Genomic DNA, 14,646 nt, shown 5'->3' with positions numbered 1-14,646 from the left:
GACATTTAAAATGCATTTTTAACCAGTGTTTTACAGTGTGGTTCTGCACGGGTGTAGATTGTTCATACAACTGATTCTCAGAGAAGTTTTTCTCCGGCATGAGGCGGCACTTTTTTCACAAAACCCACAGTTCCAATTTGTCTCGAACACAGCATTACTTTTGGCTGACTGTTACCAGGAGTTAAGGTAAGAAATATTGATTAATCTTGTTAGTTTACATCAGTTGTGGCCTGGTGCTGGGGACTCGAGTCGTGGAAAAAACCAACCAACCCCATAACGTCACAGGTTGTGATGCTCCAAGATGGCCGCGCCCTTGCTACAAAACATAAAACTGAACTTCTTTTTTTTTATTATTATTATTTCATATGTTTACATTTGTTGTGTCAGTTATACCATTTTTTTTTTAAAGTACAGTGAAAAAATTGATTGACTGCTTCATATCCATTTGATGTTTCTTATACATTTTTTTTTTGTTACATAACTTGTCGTTAATTCAAATCAGGTCACTGAACAAATGACACCCACACTTCTTCTTATTCTTCTTCATCATCTACTTCTACTCTGCTACAGGTTTTACATCATTCAGGATTTCCACTGTGTGTGAGGCTACAAGAAATAGCAGCTGTTGTTGTTTTGCTCCCTTAAAAGTAGTGTGGATTTGTTAGTGTGCGCTGAGAAGTAGTAAGTATCTGTTTTTGTATCCTAGTCACTACAACCTGAGATGGACGATGTAATCTATTCTTGATTAAAATTCTCTGGAGACCCAATTACACTCCTGTCTGATAAATAAATACATAATTATTCACAATAATGAGACATAGTAATTCACAGTACTCAGCAGAGGAACAGGAGGGGGGTGGGGAAGGGGGGGGGGGCATTATATGGTACAATTATTGACTCATTCAGATACATATCTTTGTCAGCTGATAATACAAACACAGTGTGCCTCTGTATTTACAAATCCAGTACATTCCTCTCTCCCACCATAGCAGGCACAGTCAAGTAGTAATGACATATACAAGAGGGTGGGGCCAGGGCATGGAGAGGCTGTCAATCAACAACACCGACACTGTGGTCGCTTTGGCAAAAGTCGCACAACCAGGCTGTGTTTCTGCCCATTAGATGAAGCTATGTCCATCATGTCTCAGCTTCTGAACTCAAGCAATTGACCTATGGCTAAGCCACGCCCCCAAATGCGATGAGCCAATCACAGTGCGCATAGCTAGCCCATACACTCGGACATTCTCTGCTTCCACGTCCATTGAAATGCATTGCAGTTAGTCAGTTTTCAGTCGTTTTTATGTGTTTTTTCTTGACATTTTAAGTTTAAAATGGTCAAACGGTGTGCATGTGCATTTTTACCTTTTCCCAAGCCACATCTCAACCGAGAGAAGTGTCTGCTCTGGATAAAGTTATGCGGTAGACCACAACAACACCAACTAAACCCAGGGCCGTTGCTATAAATTCTGGGCCCCCTGAAGGAATACTAAAGTGGGCCCCTGCCCCCTGACTTTTCCACTTTTTTTTCCTTAGACTATGTATTATCATATTTTATTAACTTTGTTTTGATGCTAATGCAGCTTTACTATGAGTATTAGTCAGGGTCTTATGCAGAATAATTCAGTCATAAAGATTAGACTACTGGGGTTGGGCCCTATCATCATCACCTTTCTCCCCTATACAACGGCCCTGACTAAACCTGGATAAAAGTAACAAGGATGTCTACATCTGTTCTAAGTTAAGTCAACAACGTATTTGAGGCAACATATTGTCAGAGATGTTTAGATGTTAGCCAGTATCACAACTAAGCATAAAGTCCGCTAGCTTAATGCTAACGTATAATGTAAAACTCCATAGACAGGCTAGGCTAACAGAAATTAGGGGCGGGGCTTAGCCATAGGTCAATTGTGGGTTGTACGAGAAAAAAACATGTTGTTGGGTTGTGTTTTGATTTGAACATCCCATCATATCGCCATAGTAACCGAGTGTAGTATTATTATGGGTTGACGACCTCTCCGTGTCCCGTGGCCCTGTGAGGCAGAGGAGGGGCCCGTCCTGCCTCCTCCGTCCGGACACGGTTTCACAACAACACGGTTTGAGCAAGACAGAAGGGAAATCAGCATTACAGTGACAGTGAGAGGGGAGGAGGAAAAGAGGAGAAAGAGAGAAGGAGGAGGAGGAGTGGAGGAAGAGAAGGTTGTGATGGTGGTGCAGGGCCGTTGCTAGGAATTCTGGGCCCCCTTAAAGAATACCAAAGTGGGCCCCTCCCCCTAACTTTTCCTTTTTTTTCTTAGACTACGTATGTATTATCGTTTTTTATTTAGCCTTCTTTGTTTTGATGCTAATGCAGCATTACACTGCAAAAACTCAAGTATCTTAGCAAGAATATTTGTCTTATTTCTAGTCAAAATGTAATTTCTAGTTAAAAACAAATCTCATTATACTTAAAATAAGACTCATCATATTAAAAGTAGCTTGTTTTTAGACACTTTTTACTTCTTTCAAGCATATTTTCACTTGGAATAAGTTTTTCTTCCTTATTACAAGCACATAAAACTTACTTTCACTGGCAGATTTTTCTATTTATTGTGAATTTAAGTGAAAATTATCTAAAAACAAGTACATTTTTCTTATTTTGTCTTATTTTAAGTGGAAAGAGTATAGTTTTGACTAGAAATGAGACATTTTGACAAGAAATAAGAGAAATATTCTTGGAAAGATGTTGAGTTTTTACAGTGTACTATGAGTATTAGTCAGGGTCTTACGCAGAATAAATCAGTCATACAAAGATTCGACTACTGGGGTTTTTTATGGGCCCCACTGGGCGCTGGGCCCCTAGAGTTATCATCATCTTTCTCCCCTATACAACGGCCCTGGGTGGTGGAGTGAAAGGAAAAAAAAGGAAAAAAAAAAAAAAAAAAAAGGACACTGTGAGCAAAAAGGCTGGCGTGTTGGGGGAAGGAGGGGGTGAGCAGACACGGGTTGAACACGCTGCACACATCATAGCCCTGGCCTGCGTTTCCCCGTAGATACACAGAGCAGCCAGCAGGGGGCGAGCTCACTGCTACCAGTTATTATAGTACGACAAAGGCATCAGCTCGTACTGGTTTCCAGCTGATAGACGTATAAAGCTGATGTCAGGGTTTTGGCTCAAAGGTGTGTGTGTTTTTCTTTTTTGAAGCTCCGCCCTGCCTCTGTCTGTATCTACGGACCGCCATCGCACAAAAAAAATCGCAAACAACATCTGACGCTAGCTTTGCGCGACGCCGGTTTTCGGGGAAACTTGAGCGGTCGAAAATATCAGGCACATTTTTTTATTTTTTTTTTAAACTTCTCCTCGTCACGACCCTTCAGGTTTTGCTACGATATATCTGGCAGCACCAAAAATGAGCCTCTAAGGTCAATCTCTTGGTCGCCGAAGAAACCTGCGGCCTTTTTTTTTTTTCTTTTTTCGTCATAATGGAAGGCATTTTTTTTTTTTATCAAGAGAAATAACTACAGATAGAAAAAGATATGTCCGTGGAAAGGCGTATTATACGATGAAATAAAAGTCCGTCCTTTGACCCCTTTTTCCTCCCAAAAAAAACCAGGACCAGAACCAGCACTGAAGGTAGAAGAAAGCGATGAAATGTCGGCTGCAGGCGCCCGCACAGGGCTGCAGAACTCTCACCTTGTAGTTGTCTGAGGAGGAGAGGCAGTGGGAAGCACTTTTTCAACAAGATAAGGACATCAGAGAGAGCTTAGCTGGCATGCTGAAGGCATTTTTTGGAGCGGGTTGTTTCCTAGTTTCCAATGTTTTCCGATTCTCGTGGGTGGCTGTTTTTTTTTTTTGTCTGTTTGTTTGTTTGATGGAGGAGGAGGAGAAGGAGGAGGAGGTTGGGTGGGTGTTTTGTGTTGTGATTTACAAGGCCTCATCCGGTCAGAAGCTCTCCGGCTCCTCCAGGAGGCAGGGCTGGGTGGACAGAGGCACGAGGGCCGGGGACAGACTTCGCAAACCCACCCCGGGGCGGAAGCTGAGGTCCGGGGCGGGGAGTAAGGGCTTGAGGATGCTGACAAGGCAGAAGGCGGAGCCGCTGTTGGGGATGAAGTTGACCTTGTTGCGGTCGGGGCACAGGAACGGAGGGATGTCCTGCAGAGGTTTGGGCCTGGAGCAAACAGAAACAGCACGGGATTTACTCACATTCATTTTTACACTCATACAAACATCCAAATTGGTTATCCAGTCTGTTAAACCAGTAGTAAGTCACTACTCTGTATTTATTTTTTCCTTTTACAAAGCATTTTATAAAACAACTGTTATAATAATACAATAAAATAAATAATTAATCAAGTACATCTTAAAGGGATAGTTCAACATTATTTTTTCACCATAATACCTATAGTCATAGCAGTAGGTTCATTACCTTTAATTAACTGTGCATGTTGTTTTGAGATCAGCGGGGCAGAGACGTGAGCTCCTCAGTGAACACAATAGAGGTGAATGGTACAGGTCCCCTGTCCCTCAAAACTCATTAAATACACAATCCAACAACTCCAAAACAATCTGGTGGACAAGTTGACCTGCACATTCACCACACTATGAAATAATAACGTAACATTACGAGACAGAGTTGTTTTCAAGGCAAATGCGTAGCCGGATCATGTAACATTATGCAACATTATGACACATGAAGCAAATACTTGGAACTACTTGCACTTTTGAAATCACTCCACCCATCAGCCATGTCTGGAATGTAGTTCCGGCTACGCATTTGCCTTGAAAACAACTCTGTCTCAGAGTCGTACAGGTCACAACTTGTCCACCAGAGCGTTTTGGAGTTGTAGGATTGTGTATTTAATGAGTTTGATGAGGGACAGGAGACCTGTACCATTCACCTCCATTGTGTTCACTGAGCAGCTCACGTCTCTGCCCCGCTGATCTCAAAACAACATGCACCGATAATTACATGTAATGAACCTACTGCTCTGACTATAGGGATTGCTGCAATAGGCGAATTTGCCAAAATGTTGAACTATCCCTTTAATATATATGGAAAGGAAAAAAAACGTAAACAAAAGAAGGGCGTTTCAGGGACATAGACATTCTCCATTGCTTCCAGATGTCTTTGAATTTAGACTGTTGAAGCCTCATTGAAAAAGTGATTCTTTCCATTACAAATGCATCGTAAATGACATCATACCATGGGATGTCTTTGTAATCGCTTTCCTAGCAGCTAAACTTAATATTTATTTTTCACACTTATTGTCTGAAAGTTATTCTAGTTAGGTTTGATATGTATATACTGTATTAATTTCAGTTTTATTGTTTTATTGCATGTTTTGATTGTACATTACCTTTAGTTTTATTGTTATTATGTTTCACTTGTGTGTTGTGTAACAATAGCAATCAGTTTGTGTCCACTCACATGGACTCCTCGAACACTTTGACCTTCTCGCAGCCCTCCGGAGGTTCTCTCTTGAACATGTAGCTGTTGTTGGGTCTGGGGGATGCGGCGTATTTAGGCAGCGGGGAGCAGGGGCCCAGCTCTGAGGACACATACACACACATTATGTATTAATTAAAGGAATAGTAGCATTTTTTTTAAAGTGGGGTTGTATGATCTACAAATAGCCCCTAAGTACTTTAATTGCAGTAGAACACTCTCTGCACTCCTCCCGTTAGCAACGCCAGCCCATAGCCCTGCCCAGAGATTTACAACATACATTGTTGTGAATGGACCCAAAAAAAACGGCCTATTTTCACGGCCTAAAAGAGGTTTTACGTGAAAAAAAATACACGGTTCCATTGTTCGCTATAATATAATTTTTTCCAGCCCTTCAAAGTGCAGGAAAAACGCTGTTTTTATTTGGACCTAACCAACTCACGTATCCCTCCGCCCAGGGTTAGCGCCCGCCGATCAGCAGTTGGTTAGGTCCAAATAAAAACTGTGTTTTTCCTGCACTTTGAAGGGCTGGAAAAAATTATAGCGAACAATGGAACTGTGTATTTTTTTTTTCAGGTAAAACCTCTTTTAGGCCGTGAAAATAGGCCGTTTCTTTGGGTCCATTCACAACACTGTATGTTGTAAATCTCTGGGCAGGGCTATTATGGGCTGGCGTTGCTAACGGGAGGAGTGCAGAGAGTCTGCTACTGCAATTAAAGTACTTAGGGGCTATTTGTAGATCATACAACCCCACTTTAAAAAAATGCTACTATCCCTTTAAGACGCGTGTGCATGCATGTGTAGGCAGTGTATGTGCTCTAAAAAAAAGTGTGTCAGCATGTGTGTGTGTGCGTCGTCCACCTTTGTCCTCGTAGGGGCTGCCCCCGCCCGCGTCGTTGAGCACGGTGAGGTAGGAGGGCGAGATGGAGTCGGGGCGGCTGCTGCAGTTGCTGTGGTTACCGCCGCTCAGGCCGCCCCCCGAGGGCGTCTGCGTGTCGATGCTGCGGGTGCTGCTGCTGCGCCGCGGGGGGACGGGCGGGGGCGCGCGGTGCCCATCTGGGACGTCCTGTGGCTGCACACACACACACACACACACACACACACATAATTGAGGTCACCATAACAACACACAGAGGGTTTAATCCACATGTTTAATTGTTTGTGTTTCATAGTCTTTCTATGTTGCACTGTACATTTTATATACATATTTATTTCTAATTTTATTTTCCTGTATTTCTCATTGTTTATCTTGAGTTCATGTAATTCTATGATGATGGGAGTGGAACTTTGTACAAGCCTCCTAGGCTTCGTTCCCTCCTTGCACTGTTTTAAAATTGTGCTAAATAAATAAATCAAATCAAATCAAATCAAATAAATAAATCAAATCAAACCAAACCCCCCGATTTGAACTCACAACGATAGTCTCCTCCTTCTCGGGGGTGTCTCGGATGATGATGCGTTCGATCTCCTGGTTGAGGCCCTCCACGCTGTTGCGGAACCGCGGCGCCGACGACTTGGAGATGGGGATGGGGATCAGGATGGTCTTGGGCATCGGCGACTGCACACACATGAAACGCACAGATGAGTTGTTGTGTGAAGTCTTTTATCCTACATCTTATTGTATTTCTTCCTTATTATGTATTTTATAAGTGGTTTCATTTCATTTTAATGCTTTTTTGTCTTATTTCATTTCAGACTTTTTTTCAGCTGCTCTCATCTTTTACTTTTTATACCTTTACTTGTTTTTATTCCTTTTTAAAGGAATGTTTAACTATTATTATTATTATTGTTGGAGTTGTTTTCAAGACTGCTTGCCAAAAAACTGCCCCTGACGGGAACGTGCATCAGCGGTTTTGCATGAATTTACCTCTAAAACAACTCTGTCTGGTAACGTTCTGTTATTATCTCATAGCGTGGTGAATGTGCAGGTCACAACTTGTCCACCAGAGCGTTTTGGAGTTGTTGGATTGTGTATTTGATGAGTTTGATGAGGGAAACCAAGTAATCCCATGAGCCTCCGTAGCGTAGCTCTGAGCGGCTCTGCTCTGCCGTTCTAAAAACAGCTTGCACCGACAATTAAAGGTAGCGAACCTACTGCTAAAACTATAGGGATTATGGCAATGGGCCAATTTGCCAAAATGTTGAACTATCCCTTTAAAGCACAGTAATAAACATGCAGTATGCTTGTGTTTCCCCCTCCTTTCAGTATGAACGCCTGATTTGTTTTATTTCTTTTATCACATCTGAAGAGTGTCTGTCTTCTTTTCGTGTGTTTTGAGCCACAGCAAAGATGATTTTCTGTCATGAACAGACAGTAAAGTTTTTCTAATCTAATCTAATCTAACCTAATCTTTCCCGCTTGTTTTCTCCTCCCACGCACATGAAACCTCTGATCACACTCTATTATTTCTATTACTCACTATGTCTATCAGTATTACTGTTTTTTTTTGTTACCATTATTATTATAATCTTTGTTAGTAGTAGTAGTAGCACTGTAGCCTGGCCTGACCCTGAGTCAGCACAGCATGGCATTGTCTTTCAGTTCCATCCTGTATGTTGGTCACACCCGTTTCTCTGTACTGTCTTGTATGTGTTTGTTTTGTTTTGTTTGCCTGTCATCACCACATACTGGTATGTCTTATATTGTTTGTCTCTATACAATAAAAAAAAATATTATAATAATTCCTTTTTATTATTTCAATCTTATTCAATTGCATGATTGCATCATCTCCTCCTGGTCTCACTTTATGATCTCATATTGGGAACAGTTCTTATTACACAAGTGTTGATCCATAACACATATTTGTAGTCTGTAGGGGTTAATCTTTCTTTTCAGGGTTCCTACGCATTTGAAATTTCCAAATTCCATACTTTTTCCAGACCCTAATTTGTGATATTTAAGTAAATAGATGTGCATAATATAAAAAAAAAGCATGCAATTTATCTTGTTTTCATTATTCTGAATGTGTATGCCATTATGCAACCAAATAATTTCCAGGAGATTGTAGCTAAACACAATAGCACATACAAAATAGTTAACCCAAATAACTTTAGATAAGACCAAACCAAGATAAGATAAATAAAATAAAATGTATTTTCATACAATAGTTTCATGTATAAAATCAAATTCCATACTTTTCCATACTTTCCATTCTTGCGTAGGAACCCTTTTACTCTTTTACAAATGCAAATAAATCATTACTTTTTGCACATTAGACGTTTTGGAGCAAAAAAAGGAAACTCCTCATTGTTACATTTCAAATTAAAAGCCTCGAACAGGGACATGAGGAAAACTGGGACGTCGTCTCTCCAGATCAGGGAGCCAACCTAGTTCCTCTTACACACACACACACACACACACACACACTGATCACCTGCGACTGGATGATGGTATGGCTGCCATTGAAGGGAGACTTGCGGTCTTTGTCCCTCCGGTGGCGGCTGCTGCGTTTGCTGCGCTGGAGCTGCTGACGCAATTTGGCAATCTGAAGAGGTTCACAGAGAGACACACACTGTAAGGCAGACATAGACATACACATGCATACGTAGCATTAATAGTGATGTTCACACACACACACACACACACAGACAACATACACACAGGGTCATATTATAGAACACAATAGAGCATGTTGTTTATTTGGGCCCCTGGATGAAGATTAAACACTGACCTCCTTGAGCTGGTCGGTGCTCCCACAGGAGGCCGAGCGTTTGTGAGAGCCCCTCCTCCTCTCATCTGCCCAGGCCCTGGGGGTCTGAACACACACACACACACACACACACACAGGTCAGAGCTAAATACCAAATACAGTAGAAACAGGAGGCAAAATGTTGCAATAAAACCAAACCTGGATGAATGAAGGCATTAATCTGCCTGTTAGTGGTTATTCTGACCTTTAGGTTTACATCCAGAGGGCTAACACCAAAATATACTGAAAATAAATCTAAATTATAGAAATATGATGGCATGTCTTTCTTTAATATATATTTTTCAACATATAAAACAGGACAAAAGGCACATTACGACATTTACTGTTGGATAAACGCACTTTTTTTCCTTCCGACTGATGCAACCAGTGTGTGATGTATTGTATTTGTATTATACATATCATTTGTTTTGTTTTGTGGACCATGGGACTGCAGATGGAAATTAGCTCATGTGCTAAATCTGGCATATTTACAACATTTTTTCCCCCCAAAAAAACAAATAAACTCAAAAACCATAAATAAATTGACATACAGACCAGGCATTATGTAAGAATCAAAAATGGAGGGATATAAATGAAGCATATAACTATTACTGTTAGGTCATCTTGACAGATATAGTGTGTGATGACATGTCTTTTGTGATTTAAAGGGACAGTGTATAATATTTGTCAAGGTTTATTAGCAAAATCTGAATATACTACCAATGAATATATTAGTATAAGTGTATAACTGCTATAAAATAAAATCTGTTTGGTTTTCATAGCCTTATAATTCTTCTTTTATATATATATATAGCAAGGGTCTTTCTTAGAGAGTGTCGCCATCTTGCGCCGCCATGTTTGTAGGGAATGGAAAATCCAGCCAACCAGAGAGCACGTTTCAAGAGTTTCACGTCCAGGAAATTTGCAACAGAATTATTTAATAGATAAATAATAGAGTCAGAATGCTAGATGTCTCATTTTACACACTGGACCTTTAATGAAAAAAAAATCTGTGAAAGTTTTTGATTTTACAGGATTTTTCTGGCAACCTGCTTTTATTTTGGTTAAAAAAAATGGAGGAATGACATGATGCAGGCAGTAGAAGTAGGTCGGTTTAACTCAGTACCTGAGGATGAAAGACTATGCACATTATGTAATTTAAATGTAATTGAGGATGAACTGCATTTTGTGTTTCATTGTCCGTTATATGACGAAGCCAGAACAGGCAGTTTTTGTTTTAGAAAATGCAAAATGTGAAACCGGAGTTGTTTTGGGTTGATGATGAGGTAAAGTTGGAATGGTTCTTCAGAAAATAAGTCTTTACTATAGCTACTTTCATAAAAAGTGCCTGGTCAAAAAGAAAAAGTGAATTATTTATGTGAATTCCATGTGGTTTTTGTTTTTGTTTGGTTTTGTCTGTGCTCTGATTATTTTGTTTGGTGTCTAAATATGATGATAATGTGTCTTGTAAGCCCTTATAGGCTGCATGGGCGCCTTAATTGGTGCACGACACGCAAATAAATATAAATTCATTCATTCATTCATGCAGCAAAGGGCCACGTGTCAGAATCGAACCTGGGTCACCAAAGTCGGTAAAGCACCCAGATATTTACATTTTTACACACTGACCTGCGTGGCTTTGTCCCTCATGTAGGGGACGTGTCGGTGCTGGCTGTCGTCCTGAGGCCAGGGACCTGTCAGGTGAGCGCCAGCAGTCGCGCCCTGCGAGGGCCACAGCTGGACGCGATGGCGGGGGCCCGAGACGAGAATGAAGAGCAGGAGAGCTCAGAGAGGGAGGGAGGAGGGAGGAGGGAGGAGGGAGGAGGGAGGAGGGGGGGGATAAGGCCACTGAGTCTGAGGAGAGAGAGAGAGATTTTGGATGTTTTTTGGTGTGTCTTTTTGGACGAAGAAAGTTGGTATCCATTCACAACCATTATATGGACAAATACTGCTGCACGGAGCCCCGCTGTAACGCTTTGAATTTTGGGTGAACTATCCCTTTAACAAGTTATTTGTCAACACGTAAACAAACCAGCAGCAGCAGCAGCAGCAGGATCAGCTCTCTGCTGTCTGTCTAGGGTTATATATGTGTGTGTGTAGGCATGTGTGTGTGCTGCCAGATTGATCTTAATCCGTCCCTTGCTGGTTAGAGCGGATATGCCCCCCCCCACACACACACACACACACACACACCCCTCCTTGGTTAATGGCATTAAAGCAGCTTAAAGTGACGGGGGGTGCAGCGGCGGGCACTGAGGGCACCGAGGGCAGGGGGTTGGTTCAGGGGGGGTGTGGGGGGGCCTCTGGCCGCCCATGGGCCCCCGCAGGTCAAATCAAAAACCTCTGATTCCCTTGATCATCATGAAAAATATGATTCAATATAAGCTACTGTATAATTAATATGAGTTATACTGTATGTTTTTCTTTCAACCTATACCTGAAAATTCACATTTATTTTACATAAACATTTAATTCAACCAATTCTGATGTTGCTCTGTATAGAAATTCCCTTTGAGCCTACAGAATGTACATTGTTATTATTATAGACAGTTTATTTGTTAATGGATCCCTATTAGCTGATGTGGAGACAGCCAGCCAGTCTTCCTGGGCTCCATAACACAGTGAAGGTTAAAATAGAAAGAATATAAATAACAGGCAAGAAGATAACAAGACTAAAAAGAATAGAAAGGACAATTATTCAAATAAAATCATTAGACTTCACCTAACCCTGCAGGTATACACAGTTTTCTCGTAAAGCAGCTCTTTCCTTGTATGAAGATGACTCCATCAACTTATGGCCCTTTACAAAATGACGAGGTAAAGAACTTCAAAGATTATCTTTTTAACAAAAAGCTCTGGAGTTGGCTTAAATAGATATTTATATGGATATTTATGTAGCAAATAGATAGATATATAAACCATGATGAGTAGAAAGGGGTGCACACTCCTTCCTACTCCTTTTTCTAACTCGTGCATATTATGATTTGATGATATATATGTTGTGTATATGTTATATGTATATCCATTTTAGACACGTTCGTCGAAATAAATTCATTCATTGGTTCCTCGTAGCCTGCATGCTGCCACACATGAGAAGCAGATGAGAGCCAGCTGTCTCACTGATGTGGGTTGTGTTGCATCAACAGTTCTAATATGAGCTAATGTTAAACTAATGATCACATCAGACCAAGTTACAAATATCATTGTGTCTTCTATGATCAAAGCTTTATGACATCATCCCCCTATAGTTGTCCAGTTTCATCAATGAATCACGCTGAGAGTCGCTGTATACAACTATATAGTAAACATAACTGCAATGCACATGAATATAATATGCCTGGATTCATCTAAAGAGCAATGCAAACACACACATATACAACTACAGAATCAATTACTGGATGTAAAGCATCACGCAGGATCAAGAAAACACATGCTTTTGTTTAGGATGGGTGTTCCCATGGCAACAGAAAAGCAGCCTAATCTCATTTACTGCCCACGTAGCATGTGTGTGTGCGTACATACAAACACAGACACACAGACACACACACACACACACAGATACACACACACACAGCAGTGACTGACTGGCAGCGCCGCTCCTGGAGCTAAATTTGGCAGGGGCCTTGACCAGCGCACATCGCTGTTGCTAGGGAACGGTGCCGACTGATCTTCATTAACATGTGTGTGTGTGTGAGTGTGTGTGTGTGTGTGTGCTGTGGAGGAAGTAAACATGGGTTTGGACCCCCCACCCCCCCTCAGCTGTCTGCTAGCAAAAACGCAGAGGAGCTCTTTATTTTGACGGGAACGCTTCCTGTTTCTGTCTGGGTCCTGAATACTACTCTACTCTACTCTACTCTACTCTACTCTACTGGTAGTAATAGTACATTAACTGTCAATTCACACAACTCATTCACATTATTGATCCCTGACCTGTTCAGAGATGTTAAAGATCTGCTGAGGGAACCAGAGGCAGCAGCCAGGCTCTGAACACAGGATTTTATATCTAGACTGACTATTTGGTGATCCCAGTTTCCAAATGTGACGAATTTTTTGCATTATCCCTTTTTTGGGGGGAGGTATTCGCCCTTTTTTGGGTTCCACTTCTCCTGCAAAATGGTTAATTTCATTATTTTCATTGTCTTTATGTAGAATCAGAATCAGAATGGCCAATGTTGTGTGCATACAAGGAATTTGACTCCAGTTTGCTTTGCTCTCATATAAAACACGTACAACAACAACAACTGAACATTAAGTTAATAAATTATAATACAAAAAAAAGTTAAATAAGATAAAATAAATAAGGTAAAGTGGTCAGATTGTACTGTACAGTCACATGTGGTGTAAATTGACAGTGATAGGCTAGGCCTATAATAATGTGCAAATAAACTAAAAACTAAAAGCCTGAATAGGTGCAAATTGAATAAATCCAAATTTCTTTTTTTTTCTCTAACCAACACTCAAAAACTCAATTATATTCAATTTACAACTGAAATATTTCCAATCTATTAGAGCAGCCTGAGAAAAAAACAGCGAATAATGTCAACTCTCCTTTACAAAACTGGCTTATTTGAATGGAACGATATAATACAGGTTTACAGCTACATCCATTATGTATTACTGTGATGTGATTTATGCTTTAAACAATTACATACACTTGCATTAATGATATCCATGTGGAGCCTGTACTGTAAATGTAGGCCAAACGTGTTTACAAGCAGTGTACTGTATGAACCCCATCCCCATCACACACACACACACACACGTATCATCACCATTATCAAAACATGTTACATGCTAATACATGTGACAGATGAGCATCACCCATATAGATGATGTTTTATCGTGTTTATGTTTTATATATAGGCCTATATATTTATAAGATAGGTATATAGGCATGTTTACCTGCAGAGAGCGGATCTAGGTGTGCTGCATTCAAGGGCTCAGCCCCTGTTGATGTCCGCCGCTGCTGGAAGATGCTAAAGAGGCGGTGGTACCAGGCGGGACGGAGGGGCGGCAGCGGCAGCGGCGGCTACAGGCGAGGGAAAGGGAAACCTCCTTGAATATAAACAGGCAGACATAGAAGCGACACTACGGCAGCTCCGGGTGTCGAAATCCTGGAAATCGTCGTCGTGGATGGATGTTTTTCTTTTTCTCTCCCCGGCTGATGCGGCACCGCGGCTGAAGCAGCAAGCAGAGCAGCAGCTACCCGGGAGGAGGAGGAGAAGAAGGGAGGGGAGAGGAGGAGGGGGAGAGAGAGAGAGAGAAAAAAACGCCTTCTGGTCGAAGAGAAAGATGAGGAGTGTAGATATAAATGAATAAAAAAAAAGGAGGATGCCGGTTTGTACCTGGTTTGTAATGTGTCGGGGGAAAGACGGAAAACTTAATTAACAGCGGGAGAGCAAAATAGAGAAGGGACAGAGAGAAGAAGGCGGTGATGCTGGGCTAGCTGAGGTTGACACGACGGGAGAGGGACCAGTGTGAAGCAACGGAGGTGGAGGGACACTACTTCCGGTTGTCTTTTTCAAAATAAAATG

This window comes from Trachurus trachurus (assembly GCF_905171665.1).
Source record: "Trachurus trachurus genome assembly, chromosome: 2".
NCBI lineage: Eukaryota > Metazoa > Chordata > Actinopteri > Carangiformes > Carangidae > Trachurus > Trachurus trachurus.
This window is presented reverse-complemented; position numbering follows the sequence as displayed.